The sequence below is a fragment of the Astyanax mexicanus genome, chromosome 21, assembly GCF_023375975.1.
Source record: "Astyanax mexicanus isolate ESR-SI-001 chromosome 21, AstMex3_surface, whole genome shotgun sequence".
NCBI classification, from domain to species: domain Eukaryota; kingdom Metazoa; phylum Chordata; class Actinopteri; order Characiformes; family Acestrorhamphidae; genus Astyanax; species Astyanax mexicanus.
The window spans coordinates 30,814,730-30,841,169 of NC_064428.1; the positions used below are offsets into that span (position 1 = coordinate 30,814,730).

The following is a 26,440-nucleotide window of genomic DNA, read 5'->3' on the forward strand; positions in this document are numbered from 1 at the left end:
TGGCTAGCTGCACCTTGCTAAGGCTACAGTAGGCTGGTAGCTTGCATGCTAATGCAGAAGTAGAGATGTTGAAGTGATGTGTTGAAGTGGTAGTGATGTGGGGTAAGGACAGTAGCCATCGTGCTAACACTGCCATAGTGTTGTAAGTTGAGGCCAATAATAGCTCACTGAAAGCTCACTGTTTTCCATTTTGCATGTTAGCATATGATACACTGTACACTTCCTGGTTCTGATTTAGAAACACAACAAATGAAAAAGAAGCCATGAATGGTTTAAAAGGTCTGCTCCGGTGTGGAATGCTAAATGCAGCCCAACAACAGTGGAAAAGGGGCAGTTTTCTGCCATTCTCATTCGTAAATAAACCTGCCTTTCCTTTCAAAACAGCATTACATTATGTAGAGACCATGATGTAGAGAAATGCAGCATTTATAATCAGCAGCTTAGACTTTGGTTTGCAGCTACTAGCATTGTCCTGTTAAGTGGTCTTTACTAAATTTCTATGTTAACCAGTTGAACCCAGGAACACTGGTCCAGTCTTTTTGAAAGGCCATCTTCTATTAGAGACACTTCTCCTTCAGGAGAGGTCAAGAGGTTAGAATTCCCAGAGAAAGGAATTACATATCAGCATCTCTTTTCCAATCCATATAGACAGTGGATCGGTCAGCGACAGACAGTCTCATCTCTCAAGCTTGTTTTAGCTCTTGTAAAGACAGTGATGGATAGCGGGTTTAGCAGCTAGGGCTTGCAGAAGGAAAACTGATAGGAAGGGACGGACTGGGGTTTGTTTTGAAGCATATACCAAATCTGAGAATAGCGTGGAATGTTTTCTGACTAAGTTGGAAACAGCAAGCAACTTTTTTTGCCTTATTTCTTATTGCACCAAAATGAGATTGTTGCAGGATTAGATAAAAATGCAGTATATAAACAAAAGTTTTGGGACACTTTTTTTTTTTATTGTTACTTGTAAAATTCCTGTAAAGTACCTATCTCTATTGCACAAAACTTTCTGTTCTTTCTATTAAGCTTAAGACAATCAAGTCTCACATGTAGAGTGCAGCTGGAGGTTTTCCATGTCTGATGCATCATACACCTGCGAGAGGCACAGAATGACAAACTGTCAGTTCTTTGTAAAATCCATAAAACTACCTTCTCTTTTAACACGTTCTCACTTGGATATTATGCAGAGTTTGAAAAAACGACTGGGTAATGTCCAGTACAATTGTTACGGACATCTGCATTCACACGTACAGCTTCACAAAGTAATGTCTGCAAAAGTTCTGTGTTGGCATGCGTGTTTGAAAGGGACTCTGTGTTGTGAAACATTGCTGTGATGATTTGATTTTTTAACAAAGAAGTATTATACAGTATTATTCAGTCTTAAACAATCTTTACAACTCATTCCAGTAGTATTTGTTGTTACAGTGCATCATGCCACTTTAGTCCGCACCTGGTTCATGGTTATCTGCTCCACAGAGTATTATTTTATTGGCATTACAAGTGGTGTGTATAGACTTGCACATCTGTGTCATTAGTGGGTGCATTGTAAAGTAATTAAATGCATTCTTTATACATGGTATCCACAAGCACTTCAACTTACAGTGTCTCAACTTAACAGTAGAATCTAGTTTTGGCCTTTGGTATCTTATTGAAAGTGAATGTAAGGAAGATAGATTATCAGTCTTGAGATTCTTTGCAGATATGCTCCGTGATTCCTGGCCCCAGAAGGAACTTCTCCAAGCCATACATTCTCCAGAACTAAAGAGCTGTCTTAGGTCCATCTGGAACAGCTGCCATGGCCAAGCTGATGTCCAGCCCAGTGGGGAAGGCTATGTGAGGTTTCCTTAATGAAGATCTGGCCAGGGCCTGTTGGAGCGACTTCCTGCCTGGATTCTGGAGTGTGCATTCTCCTCCATGGTCGTGTTTGACCCCTTGCGACCCTACTGATCTCACCATGACGACAGCCAGCTGGAATGGCCATTACACAGGATCTTTCTCCTCCCAGAGTTCCCAGAGTTCAACATGTTCTCATGCAGAACAGCTGAGGATGAGAGGGGTTCATTCTTACTGGCGTCCTCAAAAACTCTTGAGTTTGCTTGCTCTGAGGGGAACTTTTTTTTGTGACCCCCTTAAGGACCCCCTAAGGAAACAGTTTGTATACATTAGGAACCATTTAACTTGGTCTTATTTAAATACTGTCAGATGATCTCCATTCTTTCACTCACTGCTAACTAGCTAATTTGGCTCTATGTAGTTTGTGAATGTTCAGACTGCCAGCCCAAATTCTGTTTTTTGACAAATGCACCACAAATTAAAGGTGGTTTTAAAATGTGGGCAGTTTTGTACAGATGTGTCTCAGTCTTCAGCATGAGGTTATGGGTGTCTACTGGCTGAAGCTTCAGTGGATATTCTGCACTTTCCTTAGAGTATTTTTGTTAACCAGTAATATTGCATCAGCAACAGTTCAAGAACAGAAACAAAAGTGGATGGTTTGGTTGCATGTATCAGAGGAGAGATGTGTCAGTCCTCACCCTCTTATAGAGCTTTTCCACAAACATGGAACCAGCACCGCTCTGGTTCGTTCCACAAAAGATAGTAGGTTTAAATATATGTACTGGAACCAGGAATGTTTGTTCGCAGTGGGAACCGAAGTGTACTAGGTTAGGTTCCTTAGCATTTCTGTTTACCGCAGCTGTGCAATGCCCTCTATTGATGGCGTACAATGTAATGTTTTGATGTGCTACTAAAACTGGTGGAAACACGGGGAGAGTATTAATAAGTGGTTTGGGAGGAAGGGAAAATATATGTGGTTTGGGGCATAGACATTTATTTCATGGGAGAGCAAACTGCAGCTAAAAAAACTGTCCAACATTGTTGTTGTCTAGCTTTGCTCATTGAAGACGGCTTGTTATGGCAGCATGATTGTTGTGCATTAGCACTTGAAGCGCAAGCATCCTAGGATGCAAGTTACAAGTTTTGCTACACATTGACAAATTAGTTGTTAAAATAATTGGCTAAGAAAAATTAACTCTGATTAACTTAAAGAAAACACACCCAAACACATCACTCAACCCAATTAAAATGCATCCAGATCTTTTGTTTTGAGCATTAAAACCAATGTATAATAGAATACTATTAAAATAATATTAAAATACTCTTGTGTATGTAGCTCTGTGGGAGATTGTTTTATACGGATAATATTGTCCCACATTTTTTAAGCAAAATTAGCTTCATCAAATATATAACTAAAGAGCTGCATAAAATAATATCACATAACCAGAAATCTTGGCTGATAGATTGCATGTACAGAAAACTGAGGAAGAGCTCAGTTAGTGACCCCTTACTCATCTCATAACCGCAATTGTAAAAGCAAATAAACTGATTCCAGGTCACTCTGGAGGATCTAGCACCACTGTGTTCAGTGCAATCTTTGAACAGCCCTGCTGTTTATTCGTCCAGTGTTAGTTTTCTGCTTTATTGTTTCTTTGCTTTTTTTCCCTTCATGGCCTCTGCCTCACATTCCACTTCTCCCATATCACGTCCTTTAGAGAGTACTCTGGAAGTGTGGATACAGAGAGATTTATAATATGTGAATGCTCTTGTGGTGGTGAAAGATTTAAGTTTATGGAAAGTTTAGAATCAGAACATATGCTGTCGGCGCTCTCGTATGAAGTTCGAGAGCCTCTGGGCCTGTGAGAGTCAGTTTTCCGTGGGTATTACTTTGTGCGTCTGTCTCTTCTGGAAGATTCTTCATATGTAGCTCTTATTTAATGCCAAATAATCATACAGATAGTTTTGTTAGTCTGCTTGCTCCTGCTGTGCAATTACAAACTTGTCCTTGTTCTGCTATTGGCTGGCTTTATTCTTTGTTCCTTCTTACTATAAACATCTGTCTCAATTAAACTGCTATCCTTTGTATTGAAGTATTCTTTTTTGACCATGAATTGACCATGTTTTTGGTTTAATACCAAGCTTAAACATCAACTCTTGAAATGATGGGTCACACCAGAGATTGGTTACTTGCTTAAATATGGGTGGAAGTTCTTGTGACGCTTAATATGATGTCAGTTTATAGATAAAGTCCGGCCTTTATATAAAAAAAGAGCCAATCAGCTTCCCAGTTGCACCAGAAATTGAGAGGGCTCATGGATATTGGAGATTAGTGCAGTTGCAGTAGTCAGAACAGGCCAAAAAAATGTGCTTTGTGCATTGTTGAGCTGAATGCTACAAACTATTCATGAGTTTTGATCAGTTTATCTGTTATTGAAACTCTAATTATTTTGATTTCTCCCCATTCATAGAAATGTGTGATCTGCCACTGAGGACCACACCTACAACCGCAACTGCAAGTATTTTGCTGTAGAAAAACAAATATATAGAAAAATATCAGTATTGTTTTCTGCCTTGCAGCCTTAACTTAACACTTAATACCCAGTCAATAGTTCACTGGCTCTAGATTAGGTCTGATATAGGATTCGGTCAGTCTGTCCATTATAAATGCATGGTGGTAAAAAATGACATTACACTATCTTATGTTCTGCAGTATATATTAGCAACTGCATTACTTTGCACCACATGTCACCAGTGATCCAACAAGTTATGATTTTAGCAATGCACACCATGTATCTAAGCTTGAGCTAGAATAAAACTGAGCAGATCATTACATAAAACAGAGCTAATCGTTACGTTTATCCATGTGGCCTCCATTGTTGTTTTAATGGCAGCAGCATCTTGTGCATGCCCACAAATAACATTTGTTATCAACCTAGGGCCACATATAAAAATTACCCAAATCTGATTGGCAAAAATAGTGTGAGTAATGTCAGCATAATCTAATACTCTATCTGATTATGACTGGCAAAAAAAATTATTCAAATACAAACTTGCTGTTCTGAGAGTCCTCGGGTTAATATGGTACTATTAGCAGGGCTAGGTGGATAAGAGTGTATGTTGGCATTTCTGTGTGTGGGAACAGAACACTCTGTAGCAGGGAAATCTGTGAATTTGTTGCTCTTGTTGTTGTGTGAATAGAATCTCAGGGCAGGGCGCAGGGTTCTCGGCAGCACACGTGTCATGTGACTGGCGCTGGTTGAAGGTCTTTCTGTGTAATGTTGACTTTTCCTTCTCTGTCCATGTGACCTCGCTCTGCTATAGCCTGGGATCAGTATTTAGAGTATGACAGGTAGGGTAAGGTCAGGGTACCTGATGAGGCAATGTCAGATTTGGGTTACTGCACCAGTGCTGTTCTTAAAGAAGTGGTGAGCCAGCAGAATTTCTCATGAAACTGGAGAAAGGAGAGCTCCAGTGTTTTCCAGCCTAATCTGACTCAGCCACACCTGTCTGATACTGTCACTTACCACACACAATAACTTCCCTGTACTGGCTAACAGAACAGAACCCCAGCTGCATTCAAACATGTTTACAATAAAAGCCAATGGGCTGCTTGGTTATTCTGGTCCTTATCTTATAAGCAATATTTGCTATCTGGTGTTGAGTTATTACTGCCAATCCAAGTCTATTGTTTGTGGTGGTGGTTTGAAAATTGAATTGTTTGTATATTTTTGCCCCAGTGCCAATTCTAACTGTAGACAATACCTGATATACTGGACTGATATATTAATTGACTGTGTATGTGTTACTTCACATTTAAATAAAATTAAATTTGTGTTAGAACTGACATTGCAGCAGGGGATCATTGATGAATATTAAACCCACAATGATGATAATAGTACAGAATGAGTATCAGTATAATTATTGAACAGCTTGAACTGCAGTTTTTAAAAACAACACAACAAAAAAAGATCTCAGTTTTGAGTTCTATTTTACTTACATTAAATGCCTTCCAAAGAATAGAGGCTGCGTCATTGGAGATAAATTTAAAACCCATACATCCATACACCTGCCACTAACCACTTTGTGGTGGAGAAACCAATACCAAGACATCCTAATGAGAAACAGATTGATTCTGAAGCTCCAGTAAAGCGTGATTGTGAGGTTTACCCTCCAAGCACACCCAGGCTCTGGTACTTGTAGATTAGCTCTTTAGCTAGCGTAGAACGCATGTATGGACGTTTAGATGGATGTTTTAATTTAAGTTCCTCTTCCTTTAAAGGTGGATATACCAAAGCAAATTCTTGAAAATGGGCATGGCAGAATAAGGTGGATATTCAAAATAACTTTGTACAAAATTGAAAAAGAAAAGCTCTATCTTGCAGGCTTTACATTAACAGAGCCAGTGTTTGCAGACTTTGCGTTTTCAGTCTTAAGGTATCCAGACTTACCTTTGGCAGGATTAATGTTTGTAGACTTAATGTTTACAGACTTGGTGCTTACAGTTTTTAAATTTGTACTTTGCGTTTAAAGTTTTTGAATTTGCAGACTTGGCATTTACAAATTTCCAGACTTTCCAGACTTCGCATCAAGTTTGCAGCCTTCTTTCTTGCAGCCTATAGACTTGCCAGTCTTTTGTTCTTCAAATTTCCCTTGTTTGATAATAATTGACAGTAGATTTTAAATGTATGGAAGGAGCTGTGTGCATGAAAACAAGTGAGCAAAGTTAACCTGCAAGTAAGGCTGGGCAATATTGTAAAAAAATATAATATTGAAAAATAATAATCTTGATATTTTCTTCAAATATATGATCTAGATTTTTCACTCTTGCATATTAACATTTTATTTTTTTATTACTAGTAAGACACCCCCTTCAACTTTACATGCAGCTTTTATTTTAGACAGTGCAAACATAATTTTCTTGTATTTCAGTCCAGGTAAAGTGTTAAATATGCAAATCACTGCCACATAAAAGGTTTACTTTACAGGTTTCTGACATAACTAAATCTACTGAGATTCCATCTGGCAGCTTCTAAATGTAAAGATGAACAATCTGGAATATTCTATTTTGAAACTTCCATTAAAACAGTAATTTGAAATTTATTAGATTAACCTCCCAGCCCTACCTGCACGTGTTTAACTCCTAGCTGTGAACGTAGAGCTGATGATTGATTGAATGCTGAAGTAGTTCCAATGGAAGGAAGTGAGACTTATCCAATAGCAATGTACCTGAGCTCTAATCATTTTTGGACAGGTCTGATGTTTTGACCTGTAGTCAGCAAACTATGAGCTCTTGCTTTGTGAAATTGAACACTACCAGAGAACAGTGGTGAGTGGTCATGTTTCCAGTGTACACACACACACACACTCGCTCACTTGCAGACGTTGAGCTGGTTCTTTGAAAGAAGCTTTGAACGGGCCAGCTGACACACTTGGTGAGTCATGGTTTATCACAGCCCGCAGTCGCGGTCATACAAGAACAGTTTTGTTCCGCCTGGATGCGGTCTATTTGATGTTCAGAGGTGTGTGTGTGTGTATGATTTACAAAGGCAGAGAAATACATGCGACCACTTGCACACATACACACACATGAACACTGGCTACCTAATGGTGGCCAGACTCCCCAGTCACCACTCTGTTAATCCTTGGACCACAGTGGCAGCTGCTTCATTGTGTGGCTTCTCTAAATTACACACCCATGTGCCAGACAGGACCACTGGGGCCTGTTCTCAGGTCAGGCTTGGTGCTGGCACACACTGCTTCGCTGTGGGTTGCACGCTCATCCAGGATCAGTCGGCCGTGATGAACTGTGGTCTTGGCCGACTGCGAGTGGTAGGGGTTCAGCTGTTGAATGGAAAGGGGCTTAATGTACACTAGAGGACCATATGCACCAGTACTGATGATGTACAGCTTGAGCCTTCCATGCCAAAAAATACAGTTATATGGACATAATGGAAATAAAGAAGCTGCAAAACCAGTAAAACACCCCAGTGACTGATATACAGCTCTGGGAAATAAGAGACCACTTCAGTTTCTGAATCAGTTTCTCTGGTTTTGCTATTTATAGGTATATGTTTGAGTAAAATTAACATTGTTTTATTCTTTAAACTGTGGACAACATTTCTCCCAAATTCCAAATTAAATATTGTAATTTCGAGCATTTATGTGTAGAAAATGAGAACTGGCTGAAGTAACAAAAAAGATGCAGAGCTTTCAGACCTCAAATAATGCAAAGAAAACATTTTAATCACAGTTTTAATGCATCTTTGCATGTTTTCTTCCACCAGTCTTACACACTGCTTTTGTTTAACTTTATGCCACTCCTGGTACAAAATCCAAGCAGTTCAGGTTTAACGGCTTGTGATCTTGATTATATTCCAGAGGTTTTCAGTTTGGTAAAATCAAATAAACTCATTGTTTTTATGTGGTCTCTTATTTTTTTCCCCAGAGCTGTATTGTAAGCTAATATTGGTGACATGCTGTATTGGTATCTGCATAAATTGCAGATTATATATTTTTTGGTCAATGCATCACAAGGATTTTAACTTCTTCTGGTCTCTTAAAGGAATCATTCCCTGTTCAATTATATGGCTGTGCTGCTGCCTGAATTGGGGAATTTAAAGACAAAGCATCAAAACTCTGTTAACAACTGTTCACTTAATGTGAATTGTAGAATTGGGCGATGTGGTTCTAAAATAAAATCGTGATATTTCAGGGTATTTTAGTGATACCAATATAACTAGTATAACAGTTTCATACATTCAGTAGAAACATGAAGATCTATAAATGTTTTTCTATTTTGTAAACAGTAACTTGTTCATATTTGTCTTAGACCACCCCCTGGCGTGGCTTTAGTGTTCAAATTTGTATGTATTTTAAGTGTGTTTAAGACCACCTCCTGAAGTGATTTAGTTAGTAAATTTAAGTCATATTTTTTGTTGTACTATTAATTTCAAACTGTGTTTTAATTTCAAAAGTGTTTGGCTTTTTTGAAGCTGAAATCACCAATTTTGGAAACATAATTGGCACTATACATATGGCTCCTTTGGAGTTTTTAGTGAAATCCAGTCTGTCTGATCAGTAAAATTGTGCATTCATACAAATCATATTGTTGGATGTGTGGTGTTTTGGATGGTATATTAATTTAATCTGCTGTTAAAGCTGGTTTCATGAATACTCCTTAAACTCTCGAGCTTGATGCATGGTGCGTTATTTCCATTCTGAATTTCCATCACGTACTTGCACAGTAGCTTAATCTTGATTATGTGGGAGTGGTAATGGGGGGGGTCACTTTATGAATTTATTATTCAACCTCATTGTGAGTTATCTGACAGGTTCATAATGCTGCACCATGGGGAGGGAAGCGAGTGAGGGAGAGAGAGGAGAGGGAAAAAGAGAGAGAGAGAACTGCCCCTCTTTTACTCTAAATTCAGTGTCACCGTGGGAAAATTCCATCTGCATGATTCCCTGTAATTCCCAGCATGTGTTTATGTGCGGCTGCACTCCGGCCACAGCGAATCCTCCAGCTCAGAATAGAGAATCCTACAGCTTGGAATGAAATCGCACTTTAATTGAATCCAGAGAACAGCAGGAGCCTCAGGAAAAAAGACCACCATATAGTACTGCTCTGGGTGGTATTGATGAAGTCAATATTATGATCATTTCTAAATATATCCGGTTATTTTTGTTTGTATTAATACATTTGTGAAATCAAGCTTCCTGTGTACGGATGCCTTATAAACAAATATTAAAACAATGTTTATAAAGAGATTATATGGGCATGACGTACTTGGTAGGGCTTTTTTCATGTTGGAAAGGGTTAGAAAGAAAAAGATCCATAGAAATGTGGAATTGTTGTGGGACAATCAGAATTAAAATAACTAAATATGTTACTGAAATGTAAAGCATAAAACAACAAAATAATAAACTACACTGGCAGTAGGGGTGGGTGATGCGGCCCTTAAATAAGATCACAATATTTCAGGGAGTTTTTTATTATTTTTTGCAATTACAATATTCTTGACAATGTGAAAAAAAACTCTGAAAATATATATTTTTAAAAATATACTGCTGCAACAAAATAGATTTTTTTATCGTATAACTAATTCAAATGTTTAGTAGGAACAGTAACACTTTGTAAACGCTGTTGTATTTTGTACAAACATGCAGAATACTTAGCGTATACATAAAAATAGCAAATATTTTACAAAATAATACCCTTAAAAAGAGCAGGGTCAGTGGATGCAATAAATATTGCAGAAGACAAAAAATCCAAATGTCACTTTTTTTTGTATTGTGCAGCCTTAATCCTAAATTTCATCATCAAGCATATCTTAGTAGCCTTGTTAAAATCACTAAAAAGAACAGTTTTCCCCAGCTCAAGCATTTTTCTGTGTGACACGGTTTTCAGAGTTTATGCAGTGCTGTGTAGTAGTGTTTTTTTAATACATAAAAAAGTACACTGTAAATAACACACGTTCGTTAACTTAACATTGTGTATAAAACACAAAGAGCATAATTAAAATAATTGCTTACCATCAGCCTATTATTGATCAATACCTTTAACACTGACAATTAAGGGTGTGTCAGTATATCTTGTAGTTCAATGTCTGAAATGAGAAGTAGTGCTGCATTATCATTTATTATTCATCACTTGTTTATCATTAGTGCAATATTGGCCTTTGCAATGTATATGTATCTTGTAACCAGTCAAAACGTTTGTTTCCTTACCTCTGACTAGTTTACATTTAGTGTGATGAACAAAATGTTGTTGTTCATATGTTTTGTTGAATTGAAGCTTTCAAGTAAAAAGAACAAAAGTAATTTAGTAGTATTTAATAGGATGGGGCAATATAGCATTTGGCAGTGCATATCAATATTTTATCCGTATTTGCCTGCCTCACATTGAACCTTCTTCAGAATAACAGCACTGATGGAAAGCAGCTCTGTAATGCACAAGTTTTCAGTCTCGTCATGCAGTAAAGACTCGTGTCCTGTTGTCCTTGGGCTATATCCATCTTTCAGAAGAGTACGGCTAATGCGTGTTCAATACTAATGCGTTTTCCTGCTTCTCTCCTTGGCTGTGATCATCTCCATTGATTGTAGTATTGAAATGTCCTACAACAATGTCACAGGCATTTGTAAAAGCACTTATGCTGTTAAAGAGCTTTGTTTTTCCTGGCACTCCTGAATTTTACATTAAGGCGTTAAGCACTTTGCATTGAACAGGCAAAGAATAAAGGATGGCTATCTTCTTGCCTCTGTACAGTGAATGAGCTTGCGCTTTTTGTGGTTAGCGGGTAATGCTAATGCTGCTCTAGCAGTGCTAGCCGGGGTTAGCAGCAGACTACAGTCGAAAATATTTGCCTCTGAACAGTAAAAAAAAGCTGGCGGTTAGGGGCTAATGCTAATACTGCTGAAACTCCTGTTTAATGGATTATATAGTGCGAGAAATACGATTAATTTTTTTCTTTATATACTGTTTAAACTATTCTGATTTGGCTAATGCTTGTATACTTGTGTATTACAGGGAAAAAAAAGTTTTTACATCCTAAAATCTTTAGTTTTTTATGTCGCATCACATTGTGTGTGTCTCTTATCTTATGTTTAAATATCATTACTGTCTGTATGATTTCATTAATATAGCGGTAATGTCTCCCAGACTCAGACGTACAGTGTTTGTCAATAGACAAAATTGATTGTACATTTGTGATTCCACTTAAACTAGCTATATTAGATATAAAAGGTGTGTGTGTGTGTGTGTGTTTGTGTGTATGTAGGAGGAAGAACGAGTGGATATTATGTATCCAGAGCGGAGGCAGAGGTGTTGTGATTAGCATTCCTGCTGCAGTTTGTGCTGACTCACTGTGGAGAGTGGAGCTTCTCTTCTTGCTCTGGAAATCAATAAGTAGCCATCTGCTGGCTCTGGAGATCAGAGAAACCCACTGTACTTTCTCATTCTCTCTCAAATTCTCATTTAGCCACCCCCCATTCTTTAATATGTGCTGTAGTGCATATTAAACAAACCAAAAAGATAGGGATTAACAATTTGCACACAATTTATTAAGGCGTGTATTGCTTAATTATGGCCCATTATATAAATATCCAGTCCCAACTTTCAGATAACATTTTTTTAACAAAAGGCACCATTTGTTTCTGTGGAAAAACTGTATTATTTACTTATTTAAATAAGTGTTCAGGTTGAAATTGTATTATACTGTACAGGCCAAAAGATTGAACACACCTTCTCATTCAATGCGTTTTCTTTATTTTCATGACTATTTACTTTGTAAATTCTCACTGGAGGCATCAAAACTATGAATGAACACATGTGGAGTTTTATGTACTTAACAAAAAATGACCCGGCCTCCACAGTCACCGGACCTGAACCCAGTCCAGATGGTGAGCTGGACCGATTGAATGACAGGAGGGTCATCCTTCTGTGTTTCACTGTCCTACATTTAATTAGTTCTACCTTAACAAGTGAAGGAATGGTGCAAATGAAATAAACTCACACAGACACATGAAATTAATGCTAAGTACATTAATTGTACATTGCTGTGAGAAAGGAAGAAAACCTAATTATCTCTATTTTTGCATATTTGTCACAAAGGTGGTAACAGGCAAGTACAGGTGTAGCAGGTGCTGCTGATCCAGGTAGAGGTGTGGCAGGTGGTGCAGACTGAAGCGCAGGAGTGACGGGTGCCGCGGACACACACGTCGAAGCAATAGGCGTTACTGACAGAAAGTCAGGAGTGCCAGGCATCACTGGCACACTGGCAGGTATGGCAGGTGATGCAGACACAAACGCCGGAGCAAAAGACGTTGCTGACAGAAAGTCAGGAGTGCCAGGCATCACTGGCACACTGGCAGGTATGGCAGGTGATGCAGACACAAACGCCGGAGCAAAAGACGTTGCTGACAGAAAGTCAGGAGTGCCAGAGAAATGCTGCTTTTGCTGCTTCTGCAGCTGGAGGTGATGCCACTAATCAGAGCACCTGCACCAAGAGCCCGAACTGTGTAACAAATATGCAAAACTAGAAATAAAAATTCACAGCACAGTTTTTACCCAAAGCTGGGATCAGGGTGGCCGAGCCATGCATTTAAGGGGGTTGGGTATGGCTTTGCGGATAGCAGCAAATATCCTGGACAGGCGTTTGCTCGGTCTTCCACAGGGTTTCCTCAACACAGGTGACTCTCCACATCCAGATGTGCTGGGCTGGTGATCAGCAGACACTGCAGCAGGACACACTTTTCTCACTCTCTTCAATGATGAAGAAAGGAGGAGTTCCTCTGCTGTTCTTCAGTCTCTGGAACTGCAGCTTCAGGATGGCTGTCGTCCACAAGGTCGTGGCCGAAAACATGGGGCACTTTTTCTTCATCATCAGAGATCTCCAAGTTCTCTGAAGTGTCCATCACAGGGCTAGGCTGCAGAAGTTCCATAGGCAGAGTAAGGTTCTTCTCAGTCTCATCATCTGACCAATCACAGGCGGCCCAGGGCTTTCTGAAGGATCTCTTCACTTCTGCAATGAGGTCCTCCTTGTCCCGTATTGTGTAATAGGGAAGTTTGGATTCAGCCATTTGCCTTTCCACCTCTAGGTACTTGGAGCTGTGAGACTGCTGAGGCTCCAAAGACTGAAGATCCTTCTCTTCTGAACTTTCACAGGTGACCCAGGTCTGTCTGCAGGATCTCTTCAGTTCTGCAAGCTCTGCAATAATGTCCTCAGAGTCCCACGTTGTGTTAAATGGAAGCCTGGATTCAGCCGTTAGCGTCAGCGTCTTCACGTCTTCATCAGAGGAGAGATTGCCAGATAAGGAGCTGTGTTCTCCAGAACAGGGATCTGAGTTTATAGAATTAGGAAATGTTTTCTGGGGCTCCGCCACAAGCCACAGACCTTCAGTAGAAGCTTCTGAGAACATCTCCATTGTTTCTTCAGGACAAGAGAAGTGGAAGTTCAGTCTTAACAGCACAGTGGTCAACAGCACTGTGAGCTTAATAATGAACTGTAGCAGCTATATCTCTACCTGTGGTGATGTCATCATTTCTATAACTTAAATGTAAACAGTTTCGTTTCCGTGGCGACAACAGAGAATTCTATTGCTGCCAGAACACACAGTATAGAGTTGGAGTGCAGCCCATCCACTCAGTATAAACAGACCAATCACAGCCCTTAAACTCTATAACTGCACAGTACAAGCAGCTTTTTTAATTGAGATATAAAATTAACACTGATATCACAATATATAGTGCTGGGTTAACACTAGTGCCGGTTTTATTTCCCCTCCAGTATGCATTTTTCAAATACCTTCTTACCTGCTGCCTCTATTGGTAACTTAATTGGCTAATAATTCTTGGTTAGTAGATCACTTTCTGAATGTGACAGTTAACTTTGTCATAATGTTCAATCTGTAAAGATTTATTTTAATGTTTTAAAATGTTTTGATACTGTTGCTGCAGTATCAGTTCTAATAACATCGTGATGCAAACCATTATTATTGTACATTTTTTGGGAGTGTTCCTCAAACGTTATTTCAGTAACATCACAAGCTAACCTTTTTAAAACGTTATTCGCTAAACGTTATTCGCAAGATCTTTATGATCAAGATGATTATGCAAGTGTTAAGAAGAAATCTTGTCTTATTTTAACCTCAAAAACTGCCTATAACTACCATGCACAAATTCCCCTTGCGGGACAGTGGTAATAATCATTCTGTTTTTTAGGCCTAACTGAGAGGGGTGTGGAGTGTAAATTGATTGAATGCAATTGATTTTGGTTCTTACTGTGTGATTAAATTTGAACAGTAGAACAAATCAAAAAGCAACACCACAATTTGTCCGACTAAATTAAGTTTGTGACCAAAGTTCGGGTTAAGTTCGGGACCAAAATGGACACAGAACAAAATGAAACATTTGAACAAAGGTTTAATATCCAAACACAGGTGCCACTTTTTAACTGTCTAAATCAATTTTGCCTTGGTTTTAAAAACAAACAAATAATAATAAGTAAAACTGATTTAAATGTTCTAATCGCAGAAGACATACCAATGCAGCACAATATAACTTAGTATATTAGGACAAATAAGTATAAAAACTAGTGATTGTTCAATGTAAATAAACAGAACACAAAAAAATAATAATTCCCCTGATTAATACACACCCACACACACGTATACGTATATATTTATTTCTCTTAACCATCCCCACCCACAGACTAATCTTACAATTTCCCTATCTCACTCTAACTCCAGGCCAGCCATGTCAGTTATGCTTTTATGTGGCACCCCAGGCATCCTCCCTTCCTGTCTACACAGAAAGTTTTGCTATTGTCTTCCGTTGCAGGTGTGGCCTCAGCAGGAAATGGACCTGTTGACGGACACACCTGGCAAAATCTGCTATATGTGTGAAGGGGACCTGTGGCCTTATGTGACCTCCTTGTAGATCTCAATAGTTTCTAAATTACCGTATTTTTCGCACTATAAGGAGCACCAGTTTATAAGGTGCACCATCAATGAATGCATTCCAGTCGTTTACACTGGAATACATGTATTTTTGTAATATTTTTATTTCTTTCCTTGTGCATGAATTGTATTAATGCTTCTAAAGTGGTTCTTTCTATTATCTCAGCTGCCACATGAAGCTCAGCTGCATTGTGGTGCTGTGTCATGATTTTGTTTGTTTTACATTAATTGTAGTTGCAGAAGTCTCTGCTGCCTCAAGGCAGTATTAAGAGGACAGATAGGATGCACAGACACATCTGTGGTTTTGCATTGTCTTGTTGAAAAATGCATGGATGTCTTAGCAAGAGATGACAAGCAGAGTTGTTCTGCTGGCAGCAAATGTTGCTCAAAGATTTTAATGTGCTTTTCAGCATTGATGCTGCCGTCACAGACGTGTTTTTTTGGCTTTTGGTGCTGATAAGTCTGGATTGTCCTTTAATCTATGTCCAGTGTTTATTATATATTTTTGTTTGAGTTTGAGGGTTTGATTACTGATTATTACTGATACTTATTATTTTGAGCACAGTACAATTTTACCTAATTGTTTTCATCCCAGAGATGTCGAAGCTACTTCTAGATATGGTTAAAGTAAGGCACTTTTTCTAATTTGGGGTTCTGTATGAAGCAGGTTATTCCTAGAAAGTTTTGTTGTAAAGTAATGCATGTATGAGAATATGTGAAGCATCTCAGTTATCTTGTTTTCCTCCATAGTGAAGTTGTGAACGATGTAACACTGTGGTTAAGATATCGGCTATGTATGTATATCTGGCTGGCTGCCCACTCAGCATGGTGTTATATACACACACACGGATGATACACACTGTAGGTTTGACCCATGGACCTTCAGCATGGTTCACTCCTCAATGTTGCCATGGTTACCTGGATCAGGTCTCTCCTCCCTTTTGTTTTAGTCCAGTGAGGGGATTTTTCTACTGACTCACTTTGTCTCTCACTCTTACACACACAAAGACACACACACACTTTAGAGTGCTAATTCCTGTCATCTGGATGTCCTTTAATAGACTGAGTTGAATCAACAAATGCATTTTTTTCTTGACTATTTTTGGAGAACAGAAAAGCTGGTTAGCCCAGTAAGCTCCAGTTTGCTGGCTCCAGTCCTTTTAGGCTAAATTGGGATCAAATGAGTAAGTTTACAAAAGACCACATGGTGGGCAACTCGGTGAGAAGTCTCTTTGTCATGCAGGACACACACACACACACTCCGGCTGCCGTGCGGACAGACGTCTTGCGCAGTTGTGCTTTAGTGTGCAGCTGTGATCTGGTTTTTGTTCAACACAAACACACACAGTGGATGTGTAATATACACATATGTAAATCCTACTGTTTATACTTGTGCTGGGAGGTTAATGAAATTATTTCAATTATTTTAATTATTTTAATGTGATTAAAAAATGGATAATGGAGGTTGTATATTTTTACATACAGAAGCTGCCAGAGGAAATCTAAATAGATAGACTTGTGCTTCTGTCAAAAAAATAATGTATATATAAGAAGGTTATGTTTTCACTGTATTCAGTATAAAAGCTTTTTGTAAGTTTGAACAGGTATGGAAGCCCATTTCTGCCAACACTAAGTCATAGTTACGAGATGATAAGTCATTGTTTTGAGATACAAAGTCATTATTGAGAATTCACCGAGACTTAGTATCTCATAATTATGATTTACCATCTCATCATTTTGATAAATTAAGTGCACCAGATTCTAAGGTGCACTATCAGTAAAAGTCTATTTTCTTGTCTATTTTCATACACAAGGCGCACTAGATTATAAGGCACATTTTGCAACATTAGTAAGGAACAGGGGTGTCGTCATGTTTTCCTTCTAATTGAGCGGGTCTAGCTGCTGGATGGGGAGACCTGTAAAGCTAGGCTAAGTTAAGTAAACTGATTCTTAAAAATATATATATATTTTAAAGTCAAACGAGCACTGGATCTATCCTAAAAACTCTTTATTTGGGTTAGTAAAATGCTTTCAATTACTTACAGCAAGCTTAGATTTCCAGATTTCCAGCTGCAGTTAGTGGCTAATGCTATTGGCATGCTAGTGGCAAGTTAGTGCTTAGCTCGGTTAGTGGCTAATGCTATTACTCCTCCAGTACTGGAGAAACCAAGCGTTTCTGAACACATTTCTGCCACCCAATAGCGCTACACTGAGGATCCCTGAGTGTTCCGGTAAGCCAGAGCGCTATCAACTAGCAGTTTGTTTATTGTAGCTTGTTTTAACATGGCTCTTGTGATTGTGGCTATTGCTAATACTGATCCAGCAGTGCTAGCAGCTACAGGCTGATAATACTCACCTCTGAATGGCAAAAGAGCTAGTGCTTAGCTCGATTAGTGGCTAATGCTATTACTGTTCCAGCCTTGGTGCTGGAGAAACTTCACTGAAACTCCTCTATAATGCTGCACTTTAGCAGAGTGGCTTTACTGCTATTTACAACCTGACTGGTAAAATTCATACATTAGGCGCACCGGATTATAAGGCGCACTGACTGTAAGTGTGCCTTATAGTGCGAAAAATGCAGTATTCCCAAATTGGCAAAAATAGGATTCCTGAAAGTAGCTGCTTTCTATTCCTAATAAATAGACTTAATAGACAATAATAATAAATATGTTTCCATTCCCTTGGAATTAATGTAAACATCAGTTTGTTTATTTGATAGCTTTAGTTGCAATGTAGTTAGTGTTTTTTTTCTCATATGTGTTTCTTAGTAAGTCAGTATGAAAAGCTTAAAAATGCTTACAAAAAACACACTCTCACAGAGTCTGTGCTTTATCACTTCCCAGCTGGGTTCTGGCTATGCTGAGTGAGGAGGTAGGTGAAGTAGTGTGTTTTATATGAAACATAATTAGGTGCCTGTCAGACGGCTGTGGGTTTACTGTGAAAGCTATTCATCGACTGACTGAACTCTTCAATTAGTTTCAAACGACAAATTTCAGGTGGAAGCAAGAGAAGCAAATACTTTTATTCCTTATTGAAGTACGCCCTCGTTCCTTCTTGTGTGTGTGTGTGTGTGTCTGTGTGTGTATAATTCAAAGCATACACACACGCACGCAGCTGCCACAGCTCATGCTTGTGATTTGTGTGTGTTTAGTTATGTGCGCGCATGTACGTGCGTGCTTACACAGCATTTCTGCCGCACACAGCTGAATCGATGTGGACTAAAAGCAGTTCAATCTGCTGCCCTGGTCCATTCGCAAATGGTCTTTTAGTTTTTATACCAAGAATCGAACCCTTACTTTCCTGTGTCTCTTCTTTTCTTACTCAGGTTTCACCACTGGTGCCGACAGGTGGACCTTCGCTTTAATCTGAGAAGACCAGGACAAGTCTAAACTAAAGGTATGTTTTTTTTTTTTTTTTTTCCATAAATTTGAGTGCAAATTCTTCTTCTCAAAGCATCCTGAAAGAGCTTTAATCTCGTCCCGAGTGCTATTTTTACCGCTACTGGGACGGTGGGATGGTGTTAGTTTGGAGGCCCTTCCATCACACTGGTTTTAAATGCAGATTGGGTATCTGCTTGGTGACTATGTAGTTTTCAGAAAATTAACGTTTGCTTGTGGAAGCATGTGGATTATGCCTTTTAACTGTACTGCAACTGCAAAATGAAGATGTAGTCATGGAGCAGGATTGATTTGATCTCTGCCTCAATGCAGTGTTTAAAAATAACTCAAAGAACTGGCAGACTGTGAGCTGAGGTGCTGTGAAATTCATCCAAAGATGAGTATGAAAATGGGTATGAAATAATTAGCACAATTTAACATTGTTGAAAGCTGCATGCATATAGCTTTAGACTAGAGATGCATTGATATGCAACATTTGACCAATATAGTTTACTAATAACATTTAACAATCATGTACATTCTACATTGAGGTTTTATTACTTTATTTAAGTATTTGTATAATATAATATGAAGCTCCTGTCTAGGAGTGAAACAAAATATTTACACAGTGATCTGTCATGTTAATATATGATTTTTTTTATTTTTTTTGCGTTAGTGCACATTTTAAAAGCAACCGTTCTAATTTATGGCATTTTATAACTACTTTACAACATCGGCATAATGTCCCATATAGAAGAGTTTCAGTCAGTGTATGTGTGTTAAAGAGACAGATATCATAGAGAATAGATATAGAAAGTATCTCAAAATCACAGTATTGTGATATCAGCGTTATCATAAGCAGAGCTTATGAGGGGAATAAGAGCTATGGCTGGAGTAGAGAAGTGTGACATGTAGATCTGGCTTTTTGAGGATAATGCTCAGCTTAAGTGAAAACATATGAGTTTCTGTGGACCCCCAGGGAGCAAAGCGTAGAGTAAAATGGATGGGCTGGAATTTTCCTTGAAATCTAGGGCTGTGATGTGTGCTCTGAAACATGGCCTGGTCTTACAGTCTTCAACTACAAGCTGTACGATTAGTAAAGTGTGGGATTTATATTGAAACGCTGTTCGTACATCAGGTATTCTTAAGAAAGGAAAGTCTTTTTTCTATTAAATCATATTTCATGAATTGTAATTATATGTACATACACACACAGATCAATTCTAATTAATGAATCTGTATGGAAAGCTATTTACTTGCGTTTACTTCAATTTTTCACTTGAGGAGCTTGGGCAACTGTGCTTTTGTTCTGAAGATTTTTTTGGTCACTTCACAGCATCATAAAAGGGCATTTTCACAACTGTTTTTGGTTTCTCTGGTCTGGATCAGTTGATGAGTTTGTTGAACTGGAGTGTTTTCTCCCTCTGTTTGATTTGGTTTCACACAGGCACAAACATAAACGCACCAAAATGCACACCAGCTTTCTGGCGCAGGAGCATGAAAGTAAATATAGCGAGAAGATTCTGTATTTCAGCGCATATATCTGGGCAGTCTGAAGCTGCTTTAAGACAATGTTAAAAATTATCGCTGCCCTTTCAAACTGTGTTTTCAATAGGACCAGCAGTGCAGATGTACACATAGTAAACAGTCGAGTCGAGTGGCTGTGAGCAGTAAATGCAGCACAGACCGTGAGTGTAAACAGCATGGAGCAGCAGAGACAGTGTTTGTTCATAGTTGTAGTAATTAGTGTTATCTGTGTAATATATAAGATTAAACTGTGCCATTTTAACTGGACCAAATACTGCTGTTGTGAAAATGCCCTAAATCTCAACTCAGTGTGATATTCTTTGCCAGGTGTGCCAATATTTGTGTGTCGCTTCCCATTGGTCACTAAATCGTTGCTACAAATTCCAATGTGAATCCAAGGTTAGGGTTCAACACCATTTACATATATTTAGCCACTTCAGGCGGTGTAGCCTAGCACTCTTCAGTTGTGACCAGTGACACTCAGTATTAATAATGTAAAAAAAACACTTTGTGATATTGGCGATCTCTTATGGGGAATGTTCAGCACATTAAACTTGGACTAGTCATAAGTCAGTTTCTTGTGGTTCTTAACATCTAAAAATAATGAACACATGGTTTGTCATGGCTTTAATATGCTTTACCAACTGACCCAGCAGCAGATCATTACTAACTAGCTCAGAAACCAGCACAAGGGCTCCTTCTATTTAGTGTGGTAAACAATCTTCAGTCAGCTGCCAGCGAGGGCCAAAGGTCATGGACCAAGCTGAAGTGTGCTGGTCTGGTTGCCACAAGGCTGTTAGGTGGGGGCTGTTATTATTTTTTTATTTTTGTAGAATGGCATTCTCAGCTGCTTTGAGTGGAACACACACACACACACACAGAGACTGTTGCTGCTTTCTGGCATGCTTATGTATGTGCACACGGCAGCTGGCCACACTTACCGTGCCATGACCTAGTAGTACTTTTCTCTCTCGTTTATTTCTGTGTGCTCCACCTGTTGCCCCACATTTGCGTTTTTTATATTATCATAGCAGATTATATGAGCATAATGGGCAGCATTGGCTTGGGGGCTGAAGTCTTTGGTTCAAGTCCTTACCTGGTCCCCTTTCCTTGTTGTCCCCATGACCACTTGGGGTTTCCTCCCACAGTCTAAAAACATCAGGTGAATTGGTTGTGTGTATATAGTGTAATGTGTGTATACATGTTTGTATGTGTGGATTTCCAGATGTAGATTGGTCCTATTGTATATATGTTGATGTGTTTTTATTAGAGCTGTCAGCATTAAAACGTTAACTCACACAGATAATTTGGAATCAGTAATAAGTTACTATTTTTTAAAATGCATGTTAATTACAGCCCCAATTTTAACCCAAACTTTCACTGTAATCTAGCCCCGCCTCCATCAAATACGCTGATTTTTTTCTGGCTGAATGACTGAAACACTCCAACACGGTATCCAGTTGTAACACTGCAGAGCAGGTCTCGGTTCAGATTTCCAGCTCTGACCCGGATAGAGAGCTTTGTTTTTTTTTCTCTCTCTGTCTCTCTCTGTTTGTTTCTCTCTCTCTTCGTCTCTCTGCCAGGTAGTGAGCTTAGGGGCAGGAGATTGGACACTCAAACCTGCGCTGGCAGATCTCCACTTCCTTATTTATTAGTTTATACATGAACTAAAGCATCACTAACACACTCCGTGGTACAGCACAACATTCTCTCTGGTTTTCTACCCTCTCAGCTTAGCATAAGAGGCTCTTAAAGGGACAGTGTAGACCAGGGATGGGCAACTGGCGGCCCGGGGGCCGCACACGGCCCTCGTCATCACTCAGTGCGGCCCGCGAATAGATCAAAAATAATTTAATAATTTCATAATTAAAAAAAAAAAACAAAAAAAAAAACAAAACAAAAAAAACGTAATTCTACTTTTGACCGCTAGAGGGCGCTGCCAAACAACCACGAAAATTGACATTGACATCCAGTCCATTGTGAGCCAGCAGGCCAAACCACAGCTCTCTCATTAGCTTCAATAAATGTTGGGCCTCTGTGGTCTAGTTTTCTGCTATTATTGAATGAGCTATTTGCAATCAGTTTTTAAATCTTTTTTGTTCTTTGTTATAAATGAGTTCAAATGCCTTTTGCACTTTTATAAGCAAATGTTTTGTCCTTGTTGCTTATGAAGGACTTGTTATAATGAACTTATTTTACACAGAGGAACTACTGTATTTGCAATCAGTTTTTTAAGCAAACTTTTTGTTCTTTGATATGAAGGACTTCCTTTTTGCACTTTTTTTAAGCAAACGGTTTGTCTTTTGCCGTATTAAAATGCATTAATATGCAGAAAATAGTTGTTGATAAATGTTGGTGCTGTAAACATACAGATATAAATTCATATAAAATTTGTTCTTATTGAAAATCATTTGTAGCGTTTTTCATATTCAATTATTTGAAGTGCGAGGTCATGTGGCCCTCCAATGGTCATGCTGGAAAAAATGTGGCCCTCTCCATCATGGAAGTTGCCCATCCCTGGTGTAGACATTACTGACTACTGACCGTTACATATTTCCCCCAGGACATTTAAATGCTCACCCCATCTCACAAGTGTGATTAATTGCATTTAATTACAGAATTTTGTTGTGATTAATCGAATTCAATTTTTAATCGATTGACACCACTAGTTATTTTGCTTCACAGTACCACTATATATCATAATATATTGAATCATGGCTCATGTATCATGCATAACCATGTTCTTACTAATACACAGACCTGGTCAGGCACTAAGCTTCAGGCATTTGTTTAGACAAATGTATGACTGGTGTGTATGTGTAGGAGTGTGTGTAAGGACCGGATGTATGAGATATATCTGGAGGCGAGGACAGATCACTATCCTCTATTGCAGCCAGTAATCCCTGAAGGCCAGATGCCCCAGATAGAACCCTTTTATACTCCCTCACACGGTCACGAGATCCGAAAAAGTTCCTCAGCTGGATCACACTCCCTTTAATAAGCACTTCCCAAAATACCACAGCGCTCAGTCATGTAGCTGTAGCTCATTTTTATTACAAGACATTGATAGAGGATCACTCATAGAGCACCACTCATTCTGAAGCAGTGGAAATTCCTAGAAATGCTAATTGAAGAAACAGCGAATAAAAGCTAGTCAGAGTTTGGTAGAATTGTAGTAAGGTCATGCCAACATGTTACTGACCAGTAGTTTTCCTACACTATAAAGTAGTCACTTACATAGTCCTAATGTTTTTTAGGCATAGTTTGACAAATGAATGTATGTCAAAGTCAGCAGATAGCACATGAAGTTAATTTGTTTGCGTTTGTAATCTTCGTTTGGCTTATATAACTGTTATGAGTTGAGTTTTTAGAGTAACTTGCACAGTAATAAGGCATATGAATGGTAATTATGAGGTTGTACAAATTAAAACATGACTCATATGAACATTGTTGCTGTTATCTGATGCTTGATAGTTTTGAATTTAACATGCTTTTCCACAAGGGAGCATTTGGTGATTCAACATATACACATGCAATGTTGATAGCACATCTAACAGCCAACATTTTTAGTTGGGGACAAATCTGGCGATGCAGCTGGTAAAGCTTGGCGAAAAACAGATTTTATCAATTAATTCGAATTTACAGTTAAGAACGATATGTTTTTATGAAAATTGCACTTCTCTCAGCTTAAACTTCCACTAAAAAAACTGTTGTTTCTAAACGAAGCAGCACAATGTTTTTTTTTTTTTTTTTTTTTTTTTTATATATTTTTTTGAATTTGCCACACAGATCACTTCAGCTGAGTTTATATACATTAGAATAGTGCACCAGAGTTTACGTTCAGAAAAGGTGAAGCCACTGGTTTTAGAACCACACATGTAGCTTGTTTTGAGATGTACTTTCCTATTGACTGTTGCATTTTTCCCTGAATGTCTGCCCACTGAAATAACCACACCTATCCCCATCTGGACTCATTGCTTGACCTTTCTGTGGAATAAGAGCAGGATGTACTTTGCCGCTGTAAAGACGACACGCCTGTAATGACCCTTGGAATTGTGCCACGCCTTTTTCAAAGGAGCCCTTTCATTGGGTCTGCCAGCCGTGTCTGGGCGTGTGGCATCCAGCACTGTTGTTTCCGCTTGGTCATGCTGAGGAAATGACGTAGATATTTTCTTAAGACCAGGCAACACCCCAAAAAATCTGTTTTTCTCTCTCCTTTTCTCTCTTTCTGCCTCCCTCTCCATGTCTTTTTTTTCTCCTTTTTTGATGAGGTCTGTTATTTTTTCTAAAATTGCTGGCAGGTAAAAGATGCCACTCTTGTCTGTGATGTCTGAAAGACACAAACTGAAATTGACAGCTTTCTGGGTTAGATTTGGCTCTTGGACATTGGCAGACACTAGTGCTAGTGTGTTGCTGCCATCCTTATAGAAAGTAGGGCTGTGGGAGCTGTGGGTGGCGGTCAGGTAGCTCTGGTCCTGCAGTCAATGTTGGACAAGTTCCAGTACATCTGCTACTGCTGGAGATGGGTAATGACCTTTAAAGGGTCATATTTCTGTGTCAGATCTACTTAGGGCTGGGGAGTGCACCCTAAATAACAATATATTAAAGCCTGTTTTATATAGGAACGCAGGAACAGAAATGACCAGATCAGTAAATCAAACCAGCTACACAGGTTATCATCTGTGTTCGATTGGATTAAAATAAAATGCATTTATTGAGTCGTTTGTGTGGAAATCAGGATTGTGTTGGCTAAAACTATATATCATGATGGAGGGGTTATGATTAAATATGCTAGTGCATCTTAAAAAATTAGAATATCATTTTATTTTGCAGTTACTTTACCTTATTTAGTTCAAAATGTAGATTTCATGTATTATATAGATGTATTACACACAGAGTGATCTATTTTATAGATCGTTTAGCGTTTATGTCTTTTATTGATGATTATTATAGCTTACAGACAATAAAATCCTAAAAAATTTTGTCTCAGAAAATTAGAATATTATATAAGACCAATTGGTACTTTTGGCAATGTGGGCAGAGTGCAAAGGTCCTGCTGGAAAATAAAATCTGCATCTCCACATAAATTGTCAGCAGAGCGAAGCATGAAGTGCTGTAAGATTTTGTGGAAAAACACTGCACTGACTTTAGACTTGGTTTAACACAGTAAATCAACACCATCAGATGACATGGCTCTAGTAGCTTTTGGACATAAACATGCTTAAAATTTAATGTCGTCAATCAAAAGTGTTTTCATGTAGTTTTGGACAGTTTTGTTTAAAAACAAAACAACTGGATATGTTTTCCAGGCCTTACTCCACATTAATAGCCACAGAAAGCTTTTTAGGTTGTGTGGAGATAAAACAGACTGATGGAAAAGCTAAGCATCTCAGAGATGGTTCACATTTCAGAGCAACTCAAAAGTGTTGCTAGGGAACAGAGCTAAAGATATGTGGATGAATTGGACAGAAAGACAGAGATGTGAGATGCACACTGAAGAACAAGGAAATCAACAGAGAGGAGAGGAAAATGTGGCCTAGATACAGTACAAAAATGAAATGGTCTAAGCTAACATGGCTAACAAAGACCAGGATGATACTGATTGATGGTCAAGGGCAGGGCTGGACATGAACATTTCCAGGCAAACCTAGTAATGCGTTGTCATGCAGGGATTCTGTAATGTTCAATGCACTCTTTCTCATTATGAAATATACTTTACTTTCATGAATCAACTTACTGTAGCTTTCTAACCACTGTTGATGGGGCGGGGGGGTATCCTGTTAGCAGGGTAAACCTACGGTAAAGAATGTTCTTTGAAAATCTGTGAAACTAACTGTTTCCATAATAGTTCCTGTTATTTACTTATTTAAGAGTATTTTATCTTCTTAAATAACAAGGGGTGCCGTGAAGTATCGTAGCATCATGAGAGTATCAGAGTATCATGATATAATCATTGTTTTCAGCATCATATCATGACAGTATCTTATCGTGAGATGCCCTGAGATTCCCAGCCTTAATAAAGATGTGGAAATAAATGTTTGTGTAAACAAGAGGAACAAAGTGGTTTATGGCTGCAGTGATATGGCTGCAATTAGCAGGTCATGTGGGCCTGTGGATCCTGGCTCAGATGCATTCAGATCGACAGACCGTGTTAGATAACACACAGGTGTGTAAATGTGTGTGTGGGTGGCTGGGACTATTAAAGAGATGAAGAATGAGGAAAAAAATATGTGCAATATCTATCTTAGTCT

General features: G+C 38.7%; 1 protein-coding gene across 8 annotated transcripts in view; it reads left to right on the forward strand.

The window, feature by feature from the left end:
• raph1b (Ras association (RalGDS/AF-6) and pleckstrin homology domains 1b) overlaps positions 1–26,440 on the forward strand; it is a 74,891-nt gene that overhangs the window by 12,704 nt on the left and 35,747 nt on the right. For all 8 annotated transcript variants that reach the window (XM_049470165.1, XM_049470162.1, XM_049470163.1 and 5 more), the window contains exon 2: positions 18,611–18,681. The gene's annotated coding sequence lies outside the window, so the exon portion shown is untranslated. The remainder of the gene's footprint in view (positions 1–18,610; positions 18,682–26,440) is intronic.